The sequence below is a fragment of the Bos mutus genome, chromosome 25 (genome assembly GCF_027580195.1).
Source record: "Bos mutus isolate GX-2022 chromosome 25, NWIPB_WYAK_1.1, whole genome shotgun sequence".
Lineage (NCBI taxonomy): Eukaryota > Metazoa > Chordata > Mammalia > Artiodactyla > Bovidae > Bos > Bos mutus.
In genome coordinates this window covers 6,225,253-6,244,214 of record NC_091641.1, presented here as the reverse complement: position 1 = coordinate 6,244,214, position 18,962 = coordinate 6,225,253, and positions in this window count along the sequence as shown.

Genomic DNA, 18,962 nt, shown 5'->3' with positions numbered 1-18,962 from the left:
CATTCAGGGGCTCACCCAGGAGGAAAAGTGCAGAAGCTCTTTCCAGAACATTCTTTTTTGGGGGGAAAAAAACAACTTTGCAGTCCAACGCCCAGGCAGCAAGTACCATATAAACCAGGCCTGTGGACGAGTCCCAGCTCTCCTGGAGGGCCCTGACCCCCAGGGCTGGCCATGTCACCGGGGCGAGCAGGGACTTCATCCTGCTGCTGCTGCAGAAGCCCTGAGGAGGAGGCTCCCGCTCCGCGTCAGACACCTGAGCACTTACACAGAGCAGCAGCCCCACAGGCTCCTCAGACCCGCTGGGGGCTCTGAAGAAAGAGGGTCCTCCGCTCCGTGCAGGGCGCCGTGACCCCCTGAGCCATGCCCCAGAGGCCAGACCTCAGGGAGGCGTCCCCGCAGCGTCCCAGCTTTATTGACGCAAGAAGAGCAGGAGATAAACACACCTAATGTCAGGACAAACAGACTGAAACCAGAGGCCTGAGAGATAAGACAGGTGCAGAGGGGCTGTGAGTGGGAGAGACTGTGCCCCCCCAGTCCGCCCCCAACCCCGGGAGCAAAGGGCGCGGGGCGGGAGCTAGTCGTTCCTGGCCGGCCCGTCCCAGACCAGACCAAGGCTCCACGGGGTCCCTCTCTGGTGACGCCAGCGCCAGCCCAGAGCCCAGACAGACCCTTGTCCTGCCCTCTGGACGCACCCATCCAGGACAGGCACATTTGCTGGGATGCCCACATGGCGGGCAGACAGTGGCGCAGGGCTGTGGGCCCGCGTCGGATGGTGACAGAGCCCTGGGAGCGAGGTGTCAGTCTGCAGAGCCCCCACGCCAGGGCTGACCTGCATCGCTACCTAGGGGGTGTGCGGAGGGGAGGGTATGTTGACCCCTCCCTCAGGTGAAGTCTCCCCAGCCCCTGAGCTGGGCGCTGGGCCCGCTGGCAGAGGGAGGCATACACCCTGCGGGACCCCAGGTCACCCCGGCCCCGACGGAGGGCACGTGGCAGGTGGAAAGCTGAGGGGGTGAGACCCACCAGCCGCCACCGCTTACCTGGGGTCTGACCTCGGGCCAGAAGAGGCCAAGCCGTCAGAGAGGGGCGGGCTGGGGTCCTTCCCTGGGGGAGCAGGGAGCTGGCCGGAATCACCCAGGGCAGGAGAGCCCCCACTGAGGGGGACCCCCAGAGCAGACTGGGAGAGGACAGCCCACAGGCTCTGGGGAAGGGTGCCGGGGGCCTGGCCGGGGAGCCAGCAGGGGGCTGGGCCACCAGGCAGGGGCCTCATGCCGGGAATCCAGCACCCACAGGTTTCATTTTCATACCTTATGCCAACTAATTACATTTTTATAATATTATATATTGATAACAATGATATGGTTGTATTTTATGCCAAAAAAATGGTAATTCTTGATGGAAGGGACAAATACCCAGGATAAAGGGCTTACCAGGCTTCCACAGGAGGAAGGTGGAAACAGTGACAAGGACTCATCCAACCCCTAAAGGACAGGTCAGAGCGGGGAAGGCAGCCTAGACCCCGAGGCCTGGCTCATCCCTTGATTGAGGGACACACCAGTAAGAGAGGGAGAGCTGGGCCCTCCTGGGCTCTCTGTGTGAGCAGAGAGTGAAGCTGTGTGCACCTCAGTGACATCTAAATATAAAAATTGTTACTATAATATTGCACTCCTGGATTAATGTTCAACAAAAAAGCACTTTTCTAGGGCAAACTCTATTCAGTTCAGTTCAGTTCAGTCGCTCAGTCGTGTCCGACTCTTTGCAACCCCATGAATCGCAGCATGCCAGGCCTCCTTGTCCATCACCAACTCCCGGAGTTCACTCAAACTCACGTCCATCGAGTTGGTGATGCCATCCAGCCATCTCATCCTCTGTCGTCCCCTTCTCCTCCTGCCCCCAATCCCTCCCAGCATCAGAGTCTTTTCCAATGAGTCAACTCTTCGCATGAGGTGGCCAAAGTATTGGAGTTTCAGCTTTAGCATCAGTCCTTCCAAAGAACACCCAGGGCTGATCTCCTTCAGAAGGGACTGGTTGGATCTCCTTGCAGTCCAAGGGACTCTCAACAGTCTTCTCCAACACCACGTTCAAAAGCATCAATTCTTCGGCGCTCAGCTTTCTTCACAGTCCAACTCTCACATCCATACATGACCACTGGAAAAACCATAGCCTTGACTAGATGGACCTTTATGGGCACAGTAATATCTCTGCTTTTGAATATGCTATCTAGGTAGGTCATAACTTTCCTTCCAAGGAGTAAGCGTCTTTTAATTTTATGGCCTTGTCAATCGTCTGAACTTGAAATCAAACAGCTTCCAATTACCTTTTTTTTTTTTCACTGAAATTCTATTCATAGAAATAATTTCTTTTCCATTTCAATTTTACCAAAAAATTATGATTTATTCATTGTTAATTGTTCATGTCAGTTTTATGATTAGAGCTTCTCATGTGGGGTCTGTGGGGATCAGGAGAGACACCCAAGGGTGAGAGGCTTGCCCACTTCCCAGCCTCACAATGTCCTCTTTTCCTGGGTCACAGTTTGCATGATTTACTCTCAACTTAGAGTCCAAAGCAAAATTTACCACAGGCAGTTTAGTTTGTACAAATTTCATTTTGCGTGGACAATTCCTACCATTCTCATTTAAAGGAATTGTATTCGTCTTTTGTTTTTTCAGCTAATCCAGGAGGAAATTGTGAGGAACTGTCTGTCTGTGAGAAAGAGAAGCTGGGAGGGTGTGCAGGAGGGTGGAGGCGGGTCAGGGGGAGTCCGGGGGTGGGGGCGGGAAGGGGCGGAAGGCGTCGTGAAGACAGGCAGCAGGTTCTCCGGGTCAGTGCGGACGGCACGACGGCCGCCGCCTTGTTTAGAGATGACCTTGACTCAGGGTTCTGGGTGGTAACCCAGGGCCAGACACCGACGCTTCTCGACCGTGAGGAGTGAGGGGCTGCCGGGGTCAGAGAGGCATGGGCAGTAGACAGTGACCACAGGAGACCCCAGCCCGGAGACCCCAGCCCGGAGACTCCAGCCCGGACACCACGGCAGCCGGGAGTCAGGAGGGGGGGCAGGGGTCTGCCCACCCCCAGCCTGGAGGGGAGTTTCTGCTGCATTAGCTCTGTGGCCCCATCCCCAGGCTCTTCCTGAGTGCAGTGACTCGGATTCTAAGTCCATCAGCAGAGAATCACAGAGCCAGCGCCCGTGGGGACACTCCCCTGGCTCCTGTGTGGCTGAGGTCCTGCTGATCAGGGGCAGAGGAGCCTTCTGACCCCTGTGTTGTGGACACAGTCCTGAGGCGTCTAGCCGCACCTCTGCAGGCCCGAGCTTCACGACAGCCCCGAGATCGAGCAAAGCTGGAGGTGCACGGGGCCCAGGGTGCTGGGAGGGAGCCCCAGGACAGCAGGGCCCAGGCTAGAGGGCTTCCATTCAGCCGCATAAGAGGCTCGGAAATGTAGGAAGAGAAAGACGTGGGTCCCAGGTCAGGGGACACACAGCCACAGGGGCCGGTCACCACCCAACATGGACGGCCTCCAACCAGGGTTCCAGCTCCCAGCCTGGAGAGGAGAAGCTCAGGTAGGGTCGCTCTTCTGCCTCTGCCCCCCACCCTCTGCCCTCTGCCGCCGCCCCCGCCCCCTGCCCTTCCCCCTGCCCCCTGCCCCCTGCCCTCTGCCCCCTGCCCCCCTTCCTGCCCTCTGCCCCCTGCCCCCCTGCTGACCCCCACCTCCTGCCTTCTGGCCCCTGCCCTCTGTACCCTGCCCACTGTCCCCTGCCCCCTGCCCTGTTCTCTGTGCTGCCACCAGCCCCAGGCCCTCGTTTTGGAAGAATCTGGGTGACTGCATTGCACAGGGCAGATGGAGACAGGGAGGGACCCAGGGCATTTGGCTGACAGCTCAGCTGCTCAGGACTGGAGACTCACCAGGGGTGCGGGCACAGCGCCCACAGGGAAAGCCCTCGGGAGGAGTACCAGATGCCAACAAGCTCCCGACCATTCCTCCTGGGTGGACGTGAGAGCCCGGCAGTGACGCCAGGAGGGAGGAGAGGCTGCGCTCAGTCTCCGTGGTGTGCGTCTCCACGTGCCACGTCCCGCACGCCCCCAGGCCCTCCAAGCCCCGAAGACCAGGCAGCCTGGGTGCTGGAGACGGAGGCCCAGGGCTAAGGGCCACAGCAAGTCCCACGTCTCCCCTCTGGACTGTGGAGGCCACATGGGGCCCCCAGTGGCCTGGAGGAGGGTCCCCTCGGGCCAACACCACCAGGCCCCACCACCTTCAGCCCGGAGGCCGTGTGGGCAGCCTTCCCGAGGCTCTGCCATCTCTGCAGGCCTGGCCGGGTGCTCAGCCCTCCACCCGCCTGTTCACTCGGACCCTGACCACCTGCTCATGGGATCTGGTGGCAGCTGCGTCCCCGGGAAAACCTCTGCGGGGTAGGGGGGTGACACCTGATCTGCTGCAGGAAACAGCTGTGGGGCCGCGGGGGCCGTGGTGGAGAGGGGCTTGAAGCAGATCAGTTCCTTTCTGTCTTGAAGTTCAGTTTTCCCAAACTTGTGAAATGAATCCTGCTCAGGGCAGACTGGGGGAGGAATCAGACCTCACGTGCGGTGTGTGCAATAGCTCGTCGGCGGGAAGCCCACGCGTGCCCCGAGGACCCCTTCGCTTCCTGCCCTGGGCTTCACCACAGTCCCTGCCTCGCTCTCCTGTGTCCCTTTACCTTGAGCACACTCTCTCTGCTGGGTCTTGATTTCTCATCGGTGGCCTCTGGCCCTTGTGTCCCGGGACGCACCCCTCTGAGCTGAGTCCTCCCGGCATCTGGGGCAGGGTGGGCTCCGCTGTGCAAACGCCTCACACGCTGTTCACGCTGCCCTGAGTGTTACATTTGGGTTGTTTCCAGGTTTTTTTTTTCTTTTTTTTTTTGCTTTATAAATAATACTGCTATGGACATTCCCTGAAAACCCCCACGTCCTTGGCTCGGGGATTTCTCTGGGGCTGATGATGGGCGGAAGGGCTGTCCAGGGTGTGCTCACTGGGCTTTCCCAAGACGCTGGTGCCAAGTGACCCCTGCCCGGCAGGGCGTGCAGGTTCCCGCACTCTCAGCCGCCGGTCCGCTCACTTCTTAAACGTTTGCCAAGCTGCCGGGTGAGTCAGGATCTCGCATTGTGATCTTCACTCGCGTTTCCTGACTCCTAACGAGGTCCGATCTATCTGGGCTCCTCCTGCTGAGCCGCTGGCCGCCGCTTCGGATCAAGCATTCAGTTCCGCTGACTCCTGTTCCCGTTGGTGTTCCGTAGCCCGGCCTCCTTTTTTGGCTGAATGTACATAGGTCTCCTCCCACTCTGAGCTTTGTCTCTCCACTCCTTTTATGGGGCCTTTCAGTGAGACAATTTCTTAATTGGGTTAGAATTGATCAGTCTTTGCCTTTCCAGCTATTGTTTTGTAAATTGTAAGAGAAGTCCACCCACAAAGAAGTTGCAAAGACGTCTCTCAATATCCTCTGAAACGCTCTCGTTTTGCGTCACATTTAGGAATTTGTCTACCAGGGTCATTTTTTAGTGTGAAACAGATCCTCGGCCCGCTCGTAACTAGGGGTTCATCTCTGTGTTCAGTGACCACTGGTCTCTGCAATCTTGGGGGCGAGGTCAGCTCTGTGGCCGCCCGCTGCGGACCTTGGAAGGATGGCTGACGTTGGGTCACTCAGCGCCTTCCTGGCGAGGTCGGGGTGGTGGTTTCCAGCTCTGGGAGTGCAGAACCAGAAGCCGGCCGCCCTGCCCGGCTCAGCGCTGCGTGCGCGGCCTGTCGGTGGGCTCGCTGCTCTGTCCCACCAGTCTGCTCTGCTCTTGTGGCGGTGCCACTCGGCCGTGAAGATGAAGCTAGGCTCAGCTAGCTGTCAAAGCCAGTCTGTCCCTTGTCCTTCAGGGAGGCTTAGCTGTTCTCAGCTCTTTGCATCTCAGCACAAATTTTTGAATCAATTTGCAATGATCCACCAAAAATAAGAGAAGAGATTTAGGCAGGTATTATACAAAATCTGCGGATTCCTCTGGGAGAACCGATTCGCAATTCACGACTGCAGTGTTCCCTTAGTCTAATTGCTCAGGTCTTGTGCGTCTCTCAATTTTTTTAGATCCGTTTCCTCTGTAAGAATCCTCCGCATCTTTTGTCTTTCTTATGCATGTCGCGCTTCACGCCTTTGCACACGAGGCGCTTGCTGACTCTCAGTTTGTCACTGGCCTCTAGAGAAGCAGCTAAGTTGTACATGTTGGCTTTGAATGGAGCAAACTTCCGGGGTCTCTTATCAATTTGGAAACTTCATCTCCTTGCTCCTGCACTTTCTCCACACAGGATCACGTCTTCTGAGCGCAGCGGAGGTTCTCTATTCTCCTGGCCGATCCTTATGCCTCTCCTGCATTTTTCACTCCCTGCAGCTTTGGTGGGGGCCTCCATTCAGATGCTGCTGAGTGAGATGGGAAGAAGGAAACTCCACCTCCTCCCCAGGCTCAGAGTGAAAGCTATAAGCTTTCTTATGCACACAGTTAGGGTTAAGGAATTTCCTCTATTCCTAATGGAAGCGGTTTTTGGGGGGGAATGGATATTGAACTATATCAAACATTTTTCTTCATCTGTTGATGTGATCTTCCTCTTATATCTATTGAGACAGAAGATTATATTGATTGGTTTTATAGTATTAAACCACTATTTTATTTCTAGGATAAACACAACTTGGTCACAGTGTATTATCCCATTGCTCCGTTGGTTTTTTCAGGGCCTGTAATCTTTGCCTGGACTGCTCCTCACAAGTTTTGTTGTCGAGAGTCTAATCACTTTTGAAAGTGAGTTGAGGGCATTTCCTTCTTTGCTGTGCTTGGAAGAGTTGAGTGGCCTATTTGTTTCCTGAATATTTTTGCTAAAAATCACCAATGAAGGCCTTTGAAGCTAGAATTTCCTAAGTTAAAGAACTTTTGATTTTAAATGCTTGGGAGTAATAGATGAAAGTTCTCAAACATTGCTGGTGAGGGTACAAATTGATAACAGTACTTCGGACAACAGTTCAACAAGACAATTACACCCAGTGAGACCAGCTCCCGAGCACACACATCTACCCAGACAAGTGTGAGTCACGCCTGCTTTACCCTGAGAGCCCGGAGCTAGAAACCGCCCACTGAGCCATCCACGGGGCTGTGGTTTATCCCCGCGATGGAATCGTGCACCAGTGAAGCAGACACACGACAGACTCACGACGTGAGTGGGTGTCACAGGCGTGGAGCAGGGTGATGGGAGCAGACGCCGTGATCTCTCCCACAGGGGCTCAGGAGGGAGCAAAGCCAAGCAACGGAGCGGACGCCCGTGGGGCCGGGCCTGGGGCAGGCGTCAGGTGCCACCCATGGGTCCCCCAGCCCGTGATCCTCCCAGAGCACCAGCTTGGAAGCCAGAACTGTGGTCACTCAGAGGCAGCGGTCCTGGGCGATGCTCCAGGCATCTCTTGGGGGGTCTGGAAACACGAATGTCCCTGGAAATTCAACAGTGGGGACTTCACACTGATCTACTTTGCATCATCCCCTCATGAGGGAGTGGACACCAGGAGTCCTCTGGGTTGTCCCTGGGCTGCCCCTCAGCATGGGAGAGAGGCACTCTGGGCCTCATCTCATGGGTGGGCAGGGACACCAAGGCTCAGAGAGGAAGGGCTGCCCAGGGCAGGGGTCGGGCTGGACATCAAGGTGGGGGACGTGGATCTCGCAGTCCACAGTCAGACCAGAGCCTCTTGGGCAAGACCCCCAGTCATAGAGACAGAGGGGACCCTGGCATCTGGGCCTGCAGAAAAGGAGCCTCTGGTCAGGCCCAGGGGCCACTTGTGGGCTCCCCACCCAGCCCCTTCTCTGTGTGTCCAGCAGAGCTTTGCCTCGTCCCCCAGCGGGCTCATGGGTGGGCTGCAGCCAGCACCTGGACATCACCGGAGGCCAGGATGGGCAGAAGGGCCCATCGGCCCCCAGCAGACTCCTGCCGCAGCCTCAGATGGCCCTGAGAGCATCAGGACTGGGGCACCTCCCCAGCCTGTGCGGCTGCATCTGGGGCCTCCGTGCACACCTGTGGCTCAGGGTCCAGATTCTCCCAGCACCACTTGTCCTGGGTCAGCTGGCCCTCACTTTCATGCAGCCACTCAGGGATCTGGCTGTTTGTTTGATGGGGACACGGTTTCAGGACCCACAGACACCTCCTCCTGCAAACTGTGAGCCTGGATTCACCCCAGGGAGCACCCTGAAATCCTCTCCCTCTTCTGTGGGTGATGCTGGCCCCCCCACACACTTGGGTCTGTGGCTGGGACGTGTCCTCCCAGGGAGCAGAGGCAGGATGGCAGTGGAGGGGGCCGGGGGGCAGGCACTGGGGAGGGGGACATTCCTCGACAAGAGCAGGCACGGCGGCTCTGCGGAATTCCGGACGCGGCTCCAGCACAAGCCTGGTCTTGTGGGGACAGGCCGCCCCTCCCGGGCCTGACAGCCTCTCTGGGCGGCAGGTGGCCTCTTGGAGATGGGGGATCGGCCCTGTGGCTGGGGAGATTGATGGCATTCCTGGGGGCCCGCCCCGCACCCCGCTCGGACACAGCCCCAGATGCGGGGGCCAGCCTGTGAGCCTCGCGGAGCCGCAGGCCGCGGCGAGATGAGCCGGCCCTGGCTCCGGGCCGCGGAGATAAGACACCTACACAAACAACGGCACAAAGGCTGCTCTCACGGCTGCACCAGCTGCGTGCCAAGCCCTCAGCAGGCACTTTATGGCATGTTATCTGCTCTGCGCCCCACAACAGCCCTGCCAGGTGGGATTTTTGCTCCCATTAAACAGATAAGGAGACAGGGTTCCAAGAGGCGCGGGGGTGGCCAAGGTCACGAAGGTTATAAAGTGGCTGTGCCTGGATCCCACCCAGGCCCACCTGGACAGAAGCCCACCCCGCTTTGCTAGAGTAATAAGCAGACCTTATGTTCTGAAGCACACGTTCTGGAAAGCGGAGCTGCTTCCGGGGAAGGAGCAGGGGCAGACACACCTCGCCTCCTCCCTCCGAGCCGCCCGCAGAGGCAGGAGCCCAGAGCAGTGGGGAGAGCCCGCGGGGTGGAGGCCCCGGCCGCGGTGCACTCCAAGGGAGGCAGGTGGGGTGAGCCTGGGTGAGCCCCTAGCCCGTGCTCCCAGGACCCCCATCGCCAACCAGCAGGATTTGGAGATTTGTCAGACGACCCGGTCTCTGATGCCAGGCTAGCTGAGAGCTGGGACCCGCAAGATACACAGGAATCCAGGCGAGTGACAGGGCCCAGGGCAGCAGCACCTTCGTCTCCAGCAGGAGGGTCTTCCCGGAACACAGCGCCACCCAGGAGGATGGGCTCTCGAGCCTGAGCGCCTGCCACGGTCCCCAGGCTGCGGCGGGGAAACGAGGTCCAAAACAGACCCAGAGAAGCGGTCCGAAAAGAGGAGTGGGGAGGAGACCCGGTCGGGAAACTTCTCGGAGGTCAGGCCAGACCGCCGCCGTGACGCCGCCCAGGCAGCGCAACAACGGGCAGGCGGGAAAGAAAGAGTCGTAGGAATAAAGACCCGATGGTGAAATGGGAGATCTGGGGACAAGGCCGAAGAAACCGCCCAGAAAGTAAAAGGACACAGTGGTGCAAAGTTGGAGAGAAAGATCTGAGAACCGTGGGCAACCAGAGGGCCCAGGCCCCGGACAGGGCTTTAGAAAAAGAGGCCAGACTGAGGTCTGGCAGGGAGCAGGCCACGGAGCCCAGGGGCGAGGGCCAAGGTGGAGCCACAGAGCAGGGGCGCCATCGACGGTACCCCCCTGCCCACAGCCACGTGCGGTCTGCGAGTCCCCAGAACTAACTGTGCCTCAGGGTTTTGGAGCCAAGTCACTGCAGCTGGGCCTCCACGGCAGCCACACCACTCAGCACGTGACCAGCCAGGATGGGCCACCACGTCTGGCGTGACCCTCACGGACAGTCTCACGCAGACACACCCAGCCACACGCAGCGGGACCCTGCCGTCGAGGGTGGCACGCCCAGCCCTGCCGTCTTTTCTTGCCAGCTGTGGGCCTTCCGCTCCGCATGCCGTGACCCCGCAGCCACCCTCTGGTGGGCTTGTGACCTGTGTTGGTGTTTCTGCTCTTCCCGGTAGCTGTGCAGGGATTGTCCCGGCCCCTGTGTGAGCTTCGGAGTGACCCAAGGCCCAGGGAACACACCCTCGATGGAAATCAAACTGCCCTCCAGGAGGACGGGCCCTGCTCACGATCCCCACGCTGGTGCGAGAGGGCACCTCTGCGCCAGCTTACCAGCCAAATGTCCACAGTCTCCTCAGGGGCTCAGTCCAGAAGGCACCACCCCCTGGAAAGAGGGCAGGCGTGAGTCTCCAGATCACTGGGGGCGTGGGCCTTCCCTCTCCCGGGACCCACAGGCGCCTGCCCTTGCCCCTCCTGTGTCACTCACTCCTTTTTATCACTGGCGTGTGGCCGCTCCTGCTTTGGCTGGGATGCTACCTCCGCCAAGCACACTCGCGCCATCCTTTCCTCCCAGTTCTGAATCCCACACACAAGTTTTAAACGTTCAGGTGGTCAGATCTGTGAGTCCCCTCTGTGGCTGCTGGGCGGTTTGGCTCATAAAACAGGCCAGGTGCCAAGGAGCTTCAGGCCTGAGGCCTTTTCTCAGCCAGCGGCAGGGCAGGAGCTGGTCAGTGCAGGCTGGCCCTGCACTCCCATGTCCAGCGTGGGATGGGGAGCACCAGCCTCCTCCCTCAGTGCCATTCCCTGAACCCCAGCCACTTGGGGGTCTGCCCTCAGCGTGTGAGGAGAGCTTCCCGGTTCGGGCCCAAGTTGCTGGTTCGATTCCAGGAGGAATGCGAACCTGAGAAGACGCTAGGTGGCCTCCACTGCCTCCTTCCTGGGAGACCCTGGGCGAGCCGCAGGGCTCAGAAGGCAATCGGGGCACTGCCTTCTTCCTGGGAGACCCTGGGCGAGCTGCAGGGCTCAGAAGGCAATTGGGGCACTGTCTTCCTTCCTGGGAGACCCTGGGCGAGCCGCAGGGCTCAGAAGGCAATCGGGGCACTGCCTCCCTTCCTGGGAGACCCTGGGCGAGCCGCAGGGCTCAGAAGGCAATCGGGGCACTGCCTCCTTCCTTCCTGGGAGACAGGGGGCTCAGCCGGGGCACTGCCTCCCCTTCCTGGGGACCCTCAGAAGGCAGAAATCGGGCACTGCCCTCCTTCTTGGGAGACCCTGGGAGAGCTGCAGACCCTGGGCAAGTCGCAGGGCTCAGAAGGCAATCGGGGCACTGAGGGGATGCCCACCGTCGCGCCCAGGCAAGCCGCAGGGCTCAGAAGGCAATTGGGGCACTGCCTTCTTTCCTGGAAGACCCTGGGTGAGCTACAGGGCTCAGAAGGCAATCAGGGCACTGCCTTCCTTCCTGGGAGACCCTGGGCAAGCCTCAGGGCTCAGAAGGCAATCGGGGCATTGAGGGGATGGCCCACTCTCGCGCCCAGGCGATGAGCCCGGTGCACCTCGGGCGGGGGGGGCAGGAACAGGCCTTGCAGCCCCGCCCCTTGGGCTGGCCCGGGTGACGCCCGGCAGGGATGCGCTGCAGGCCGCCCCCAGCCCGCTGACTCTGGGGCAGTGGGTGAGGCTCTCACTGCCCTTTACAGAAAAGATTGCTAAGGGACCAAGCCACTAGGCGACCGGGAGCCAACGCAAGATTTGAACTTGGGGGAGCAGACGGGCCTCGCCGGACGGCAGCCCCGATGCTGATGACTGGGCCGCCTCTCTGTCCGGGGTGTCGGCCGAGAGCCGGCAGGTGCTCCGCTGTCCCGTGGAGGCCCGAGGGCCCTGGGCCTGCACCCCGAACTCTCCCCGCTCCTCGGCTCCCCTCGGGGTCTGTGTGTCCACACCACCCACACGGGGAGGGCAACCCCAGAATCCGTGTCTGTCCCATCCTGGGGGGAGTGCTGAGCAGAGAGTCCTGAGCCTCGGGCTCCATGCGCTCTTTTGCTGCCTCGCGGTGACCTCGGGCTGCCGCAGCCCCTCCCTCAGCTCCTCTTATCTTGAGGCTCTCTGGGGGCGTCTCAGGACCACGTCAGCTCCCGGAGGGAGGGCGCTTCTGAAGTTGTTCCAGCCTGTGGATTTGGGGGCAGTGTCCCGAGAGCCTGGGTGCGTGTGTGTGGTGTGGACGTGTGCACGTGTGTGTACACAGCGTCTGTGCGCTCATGTGCACGTGTCCCCATCCGTGTGTGTATGCACACGCACGTGTGGAGGACACACTCAGCTCACGGGCTCCCGGCAGCCCTGACTTACAACTGGATGAATCACTCTCCCCCTGCAGGTTCATTTGTCTGGAGACCAGCTGAGCAGCTGAAGAGCAGCCTCCACGCCCTACCCTCAGAGAGAAAGTTTCTGCCCCAAGAAGGTGGAAGTTTTCCTTTTTCTCCTTGTTTGTCCAGAGACATCCACTGCGCAACAGTTTACTTTTGAGAAGCCCCATGGTGGCAGCGCTGCAAATCCAGGGCAGCAAGAGGTGGGGATGGGAGAGCAGCTGCTAATGCAAGTTTTAGGGAGACTTCTCTCCATCACTGAGATTTTCTGATCAAGGACCTGGGCCCTCCCTCGTGTGGGATTGAGAGGGTCCTCAGAGAAGGTACGTCCCCGCCAGCCACAGCCGCTGGGCCCCCCAGAAGGCCGCGGGTGCAGAGTTCCCACATTTGCCCCATCGTGGGCACAGTCTGGACTCCCACCTTCCTCATCTTCCCACGCCGCTGACCCGCTCCCGACCCCCTGGGGCTGCTCATGTGGGCTGAGAGGGTGTGTCCAGAAGGACATCCAGGCACGTGGACCCCCAGATGGGCGTCACCTCCTGCCTGGAGCCTCTGCACCTTTCACCAACGTGGGACCCCACCCGGCCCCCCGCAGAGCCTGAGAGGCGTCTCTGGGCTGAGGGCTGGCCCCCTATCCAGGGCCTAGAAGCCACAACACCTGCCTCCAGCTGGCCCGCGCCCCTTCCACAGCCCCCAGCTGGGGCTCAGCCCAGACCCCAGGGAACTTTCTCAACCCAGAGAACCTCCCGGCCCCCACCTCCACCAGCTTTTTAATGGTTAACTAGAGTAATAAAAACAGATGATAATGCGGTTTTGATCCCTTATCAGCGTCCCAGAGGCCTGTGAAGGCTGTGAATACGCCACTCGGGGACCCAGCCCGACCACCCCTTCATGTGCAGCCAAGCCGCTCAAAAAGGGAGAGAGCTTTTCCAAACCAAACGCCCTCTGCCAGTGCAAATTTCGCAGTAAAAATAGAATAGGAAATTCCTAATCTGCTGTTTCATGTGTGACAAGTGGTTTTGTGGCAGGACAGGGGCCCAGGAACACGCTCCCTGCATCCGAGGCCTGGCCACCTTCCCCGAGCGAGCACGTGTGTCCCCAAGGGCTTTGTGCTCTGCAGGCGGCTGACGCGGCTTCACCGCGGGGACCAGAGACTCCAGGCTGGCCCGCGGCCCCGCCGTTCTGACCTGCGTCTGGCACTGTGGACACTGCAGCCCCCAACCTTACGTTGGACCACCAGGGCCTCGCTCCCCACAACAAGGCTCCCCCTGACGGCGCTCCAGCACTGCAGACGGGCAAGCTGGACGGGGGCCGGGGAACCCAAGGTCCACCTGCTGCTGGCAGCCTGGGAAAACCCCAGGGGAGATGGAGACTCGGGGAGCTCAGCGGGGACACTTTTATGGGGACACCTGCTCTCACATCGAACTCTCTGAGTCTTAACAGCGAGGGTGCATTTTCCCTCCAGTTCTTGAGAAAGCACAACCTTCTGGGCATGTTCACAAGTCCAGGAATGGTGAATATGCTTTACCAGGGAAAAAAGTGTTCAGAAAAATCAGATCAGATCAGTCCCTCAGTCGTGTCCGACTCTTTGAACCCCATGAATCACAGCACACCAGGCCTCCCTGTCCATCACCAACTCCCGGAGTTCACTCAGACACACGTCCATCGAGTCAGTGATGCCATCCAGCCATCTCATCCTCTGTCGTCCCCTTCTCCTCTTGCCCCCAATCCCTCTCAGCATCAGAGTCTTTTCCAATGAGTCAACTCTTCACATGAGGTGGCCAAAGTATTGGAGTTTCAGCTTTAGCATCATTCCTTCCAAAGAAATCCCAGGGCTGATCTCCTTCAGAATGGACTGGTTGGATCTCTTTGCAGTCCAAGGGACTCTCAAGGGTCTTCTCCAACACCACAGTTCAAAAGCATCAATTTTTCAGCGCTCAGCTTTCTTCACAGTCCAACTCTCACATCCATACATGACCACTGGGAAAACCATAGCCTTGACTAGACAGACCTTTGTTGGCAAAGTAATGTCTCTGCTTTTTAATATGCTATCTAGGTTGGTCATAACTTTCCTTCCAAGGAGTAAGCGTCTTTTAATTTCATGGCTGGAGTCACCATCTGCAGTGATTTTGGAACCCAGAAAAATAAAGTTTGACACTGTTTCCACTAGTTCCCCATCTATTTCCCATGAAGTGATGGGACCGGATGCCATGATCTTTGTTTTCTGAATGTTGAGCTTTAAGCCAACTTTTTCACTCTCCTCTTTCACTTTCATCAAGAGGCTTTTGAGTTCCTCTTCACTTTCTGCCATAAGGGTGGTGTCATCTGCATATCTGAGGTTATTGATATTTCTCCTGGCAATCTTGATTCCAGTTTGTGTTTCTTCCACTCCAGCATTTCTCATGATGTACTCTGCATAGAAGTTAAATAACCAGGGTGACAATATACAGCCTTGACGAACTCCTTTTCCTATTAGGAACCAGTCTTTTGTTCCATGTCCAGTTCTAACTGTTGCTTCCTGACCTACATACAGATTTCTCAAGAGGCAGATCAGGTGGTCTGGTATTCCCATCTCTTGAAGAATTTTCCACAGTTGATTGTGATCCACACAGTGAAAGGCTTTGGCATAGTCAATAAAGCAAAAATAGATGTTTTTCTGGAACTCTCTTGCTTTTTCCATGATCCAGTGGATGTTGGCAATTTGATCTCTGGTTCCTCTGCCTTTTCTAAAACCAGCTTGAACATCAGGAAGTTCACGGTTCACATATTGCTGAAGCCTGGCTTGGAGAATTTTGAGCATTACTTTACTAGCGTGTGAGATGAGTGCAATTGTGTGGTGGTTTGAGCATTCTTTGACATTGCCTTTCTTTGGGATTAGAATGAAAACTGACCATTTCCAGTCCTGTGGCCACTGCTGAGTTTTCCAAATTTGCTGGCATATTGAGTGCAGCACTTTCACAGCATCATCTTTCAGGATTTGGAATAGCTCAACTGGAATTCCATCACCTCCACTAGCTTTGTTCATAGTGATGCTTTCTAAGGCCTACTTGACTTCACATTCCAGGATGTCTGGCTCCAGGTCAATGATCACACCATCGTGATTATCTGGGTCATGAAGATCTTTTTTGTACAGTTCTTCTGTGTATTCTTGCCATCTCTTCTTAATATCTTCTGCTTCTGTTAGGTCCATACCATTTCTGTCCTTTTTCGAGCCCATCTTTGCATGAAATGTTCCTTTGGTATCTCTGATTTTCTTGAAGAGATCTCTAGTCTTTCCCATTCTGTTGTTTTCCTCTATGTCTTTGCATTGATCGCTGAAGAAGGCTTTCTTATCTCTTCTTGCTATTCTTTGGAACTCCGCATTCAGATGTTTATATCTTTCCTTTTTTCCTTTGCTTTTTGCTTCTCTTCTTTTCACAGCTATTTGTAAGGCCTCCCCAGACAGCCATTTTGCTTTTTTGCATGTCTTTTCCACAGGGATGGTCTTGATCCCTGTCTCCTGTACAATGTCACAAACCTCCGTCCATAGTTCATCAGGCACTCTATCTATCAGATGTAGGCCCTTAAATCTAAAAATAGTTCAGAAAAATAGTTCCCACCACTAGTTTCTGAGTTTCAGTGCCTGGCTTCCTGTCTGAAGACACAGGTACAAAGGCAGGACCGAGTGAGTGGGTGAGCGGAGGAGCGAACGCACTCTCCTCTGGAGACACAGGGACCGGCTGAGGAGCACCCCCATTTGGGGTCTGGGGGCCACAAGCACCGTCTGGCTCCTTTAGGGTGGGTTCCGGGGCCCCAGGGCCCACCTGGGGTTGGAGCAGCCCCGGGGCCTGCACACCCTTTCCTCTGCGGAAAGTGAAGAGCCTCTGGGTCCGGCTCTGCCCATTCTGCTGAGCGTCCACACGCTCCCCCAGTCACAGCAGGGCATCTGAGGACCCCATGCAGAGCCCAGTGGTCCTCTCTGGCCCTCCAGGGCTGCCTGGGCCAGGAGCTGGAACCCACAGGTGGGAACAGGGCCACGGTCCCGGCCCGTGGGGGCCTCAGGATCTGGGGAGAGAGGAAGGTGTGGAAACCTCACCGAACTCAGGGTCTGGGTGTCTCTTCCAGCCCTGATCCCAGCCCATGAAGATTGGCCAAAGGGCAAGTGGCCGTCAGCACGGGGCCATCAGAGGCCTCTCGAGGGGGAGGGAGGAGGCGCAGGTCTTCCAGAGAGGCCATCGCAGGGACCTGGGTGTGTGCCATGGAGGCCGCAGGGCCGCGGCTGTGGGGAGGTGGGCACACCTCCCAGGGCAGTGGCTGCTGGCGGGGTCTCTGGACTTGCCATGCCCACTGGAGCTCCTCGCTTTGGGGAGAGGAGGGGGCCGGCCGCCCTCCAGCTGGGATGTGCCCTGGAGTGAGTGAAAGGTGGGAGAGGTGCACACCCTGCACGGCCATGCTGGTGGCCATCTGTAGGCAGTCTCGGGGCCCTGTCCCTGGTCCTGCTCCCTCCAGAGAAGAAGCCCACACACAGAGTTTGCAAGCAGGCCCGCAGGGCAGAAACCCTGCAAAGGCATCCACCCGTGTCTGCGCTGACTCCAGCCAGGCTGATGGACCCCACAAGGCTCCCGGTGGCCCTGGAGACACCGTAAGGGCCCCGCTGATGCCACAGAGCCTCCGGGAATGAACCCAGTGAGACAGGCCCCCAGCTTTGTGGCTGGTCTGCTGCGGCCAGCTGCCCCCAGCCAGTCACGTGACCCCAGGGGCCCTCACCAATCTGACCCTCAGCATCCAAAGCCCAAGGTCCGTTTCTCTGCAAGGGGGTGGTTCCCACCCTCTGGGCAGTAAGATCTGAGTGCAGGGGGTCAGGACCCCAGGGCCTGGGGGAGAGTCGCCCACTCTTGAGGGACAGGACCTCTAAAACCCACGGGGAGGGGCGGCAGGATAGCCCGTCTTGCAAACAGAGAAGCGGGACACAGGGAGGCAGGGAGGCTCAGTAAAGCCCCGGGTGGGCGACTCCTGGGGAGGCTCCAGTGCTGGAGGGAGGCGCCTGTGAAGGGACTGGCTCTGGTGCCCAGGCTGAATGTCCACCCTAGTGCAAGCCCAGGCCACGGCCTCCTTCCAGGGCCGTGGGAAACACCGATGGGCGTGGGAGATGCAGCCTCCCGGCCGGGGCCTCAGGACAAACCAGCTTGGAGGGGCGCAGGGCCCTGCGGGGAGGCGGGGGCAGCGCCTGGAGTCGTGTTCTGACTCCCGCCCCTCCTTCCCTGGGTTCACCTCAGGACTCTTCCCATGGCGGGAACATTTCAAAGGGTCTTGGAGGTCAAAGAGGAGCTCGCCAGGCAGAGGGACGGGAGGGTGGCTGGCATGGGAACCGGGGCACTCTGCCCCAGGAGAGACCGCTGCGGGCCAGGAGGGAGCGTGAGGCTCTGGAACTCCCGGGAGGGGGCTCCGCCCTAAGGGAGGCTGGCTGGTGTCTGCTGGGGGACAGGCGGAGCCGAGGGGTGTGGGCCCTTCCCCCCTGCACCCCCACACCCCCTGACCGCAGTCAGCTCAGCGGCAGCCGGGAGGAGGGACGGAAGCTGCAGACAGGCAGCAGCTTGTTGCTCCTGGAGGGCAGCGCCCGCCAGGCCTGCCCCGCAGCGGGTCGGGACCCGCCGCTCAGCCCGCCTCCCTGCCCCTCCTCCTCTGGATGCTCCACTGTCTCCCGCTGCAAGCTGGGCGCAGGCCCCTGGGACAAGGGATCCAGGAGCTGGCATTTAGGTTGCGGTCTCAGGTCTGCTGGTGACCAGCCCAGTGCTTGGCTTGTGGGGACGGATGGACAGGTCTGCAACTGGGAGGGCCTGGGACACGAGGCGTGGGCCCGAGGCAGCAACCAGACCATAAGAGTACATGAGGTCCAGCTCTGCGAACAAGAGTGGGAGGCTCTCAGCGCTGGAGACCAGGGCCGCTTCCTGTATCTGAGCCTCAGCGTCCTTGTCTGAGCAATAGGCCAATAGCCTGTGACAAGGCTCGCCTTATCAGAGATGCTGGATGCAGGTGTGCCCTGAGGACGTCCTGTGTGGGTGGATGAATGGATAGATCGATGGACGGAAGAAGAGGTGATGGGTGAGGATGGACGGACGGACGGATGGGTGGGTGGGTGATGGGTGTGTGGAGGGTGGGTGGAGGGTGGGAAGACAGATGGACAGAAGGTGGGTGCATGGATGACTTGGTTCAGCAGAACTTGAGAAAATGTCAAGACAGGCCCGGCTGGAGACTGTCACTGGCTCAGGAGTGTTTCCTGTGTGCCTGCTGTGTGTCCGTCGGGACCAGAGGCTCCGTGAGAAACAGAGCCAGGCTTTGCGGAGGGCGCTCCATGTCGAGCACCCTGTCCTCCACTGATAATGCCAACACTGGTGCTCAGTGGGGCTGGAGGCAGCCGTGGCGCCCTCAGGACCAGGGCCGGCACCGAGGCCCACAGAGGCGAGGCCGTGGTCAGACAGGCCGGCTGCAGGAGGGAGAGTCAGCGCAGCACCCTACAGCCTGGCCGAGGACTCCCGTGAGTGGCCTTGGGGGCCTGGCCCTTCCCTGTACCCAGGACCCTGGTTCCTTTCTGTGTCTCCCTCGTGCCAGGCTTGGTTGGCTCTGTAGTGCTTGTGACAGTCTCTGTGACACTCGCTGGCCGTCAGGGACCCTCTCCCAGTGACATGTGGAAGTGG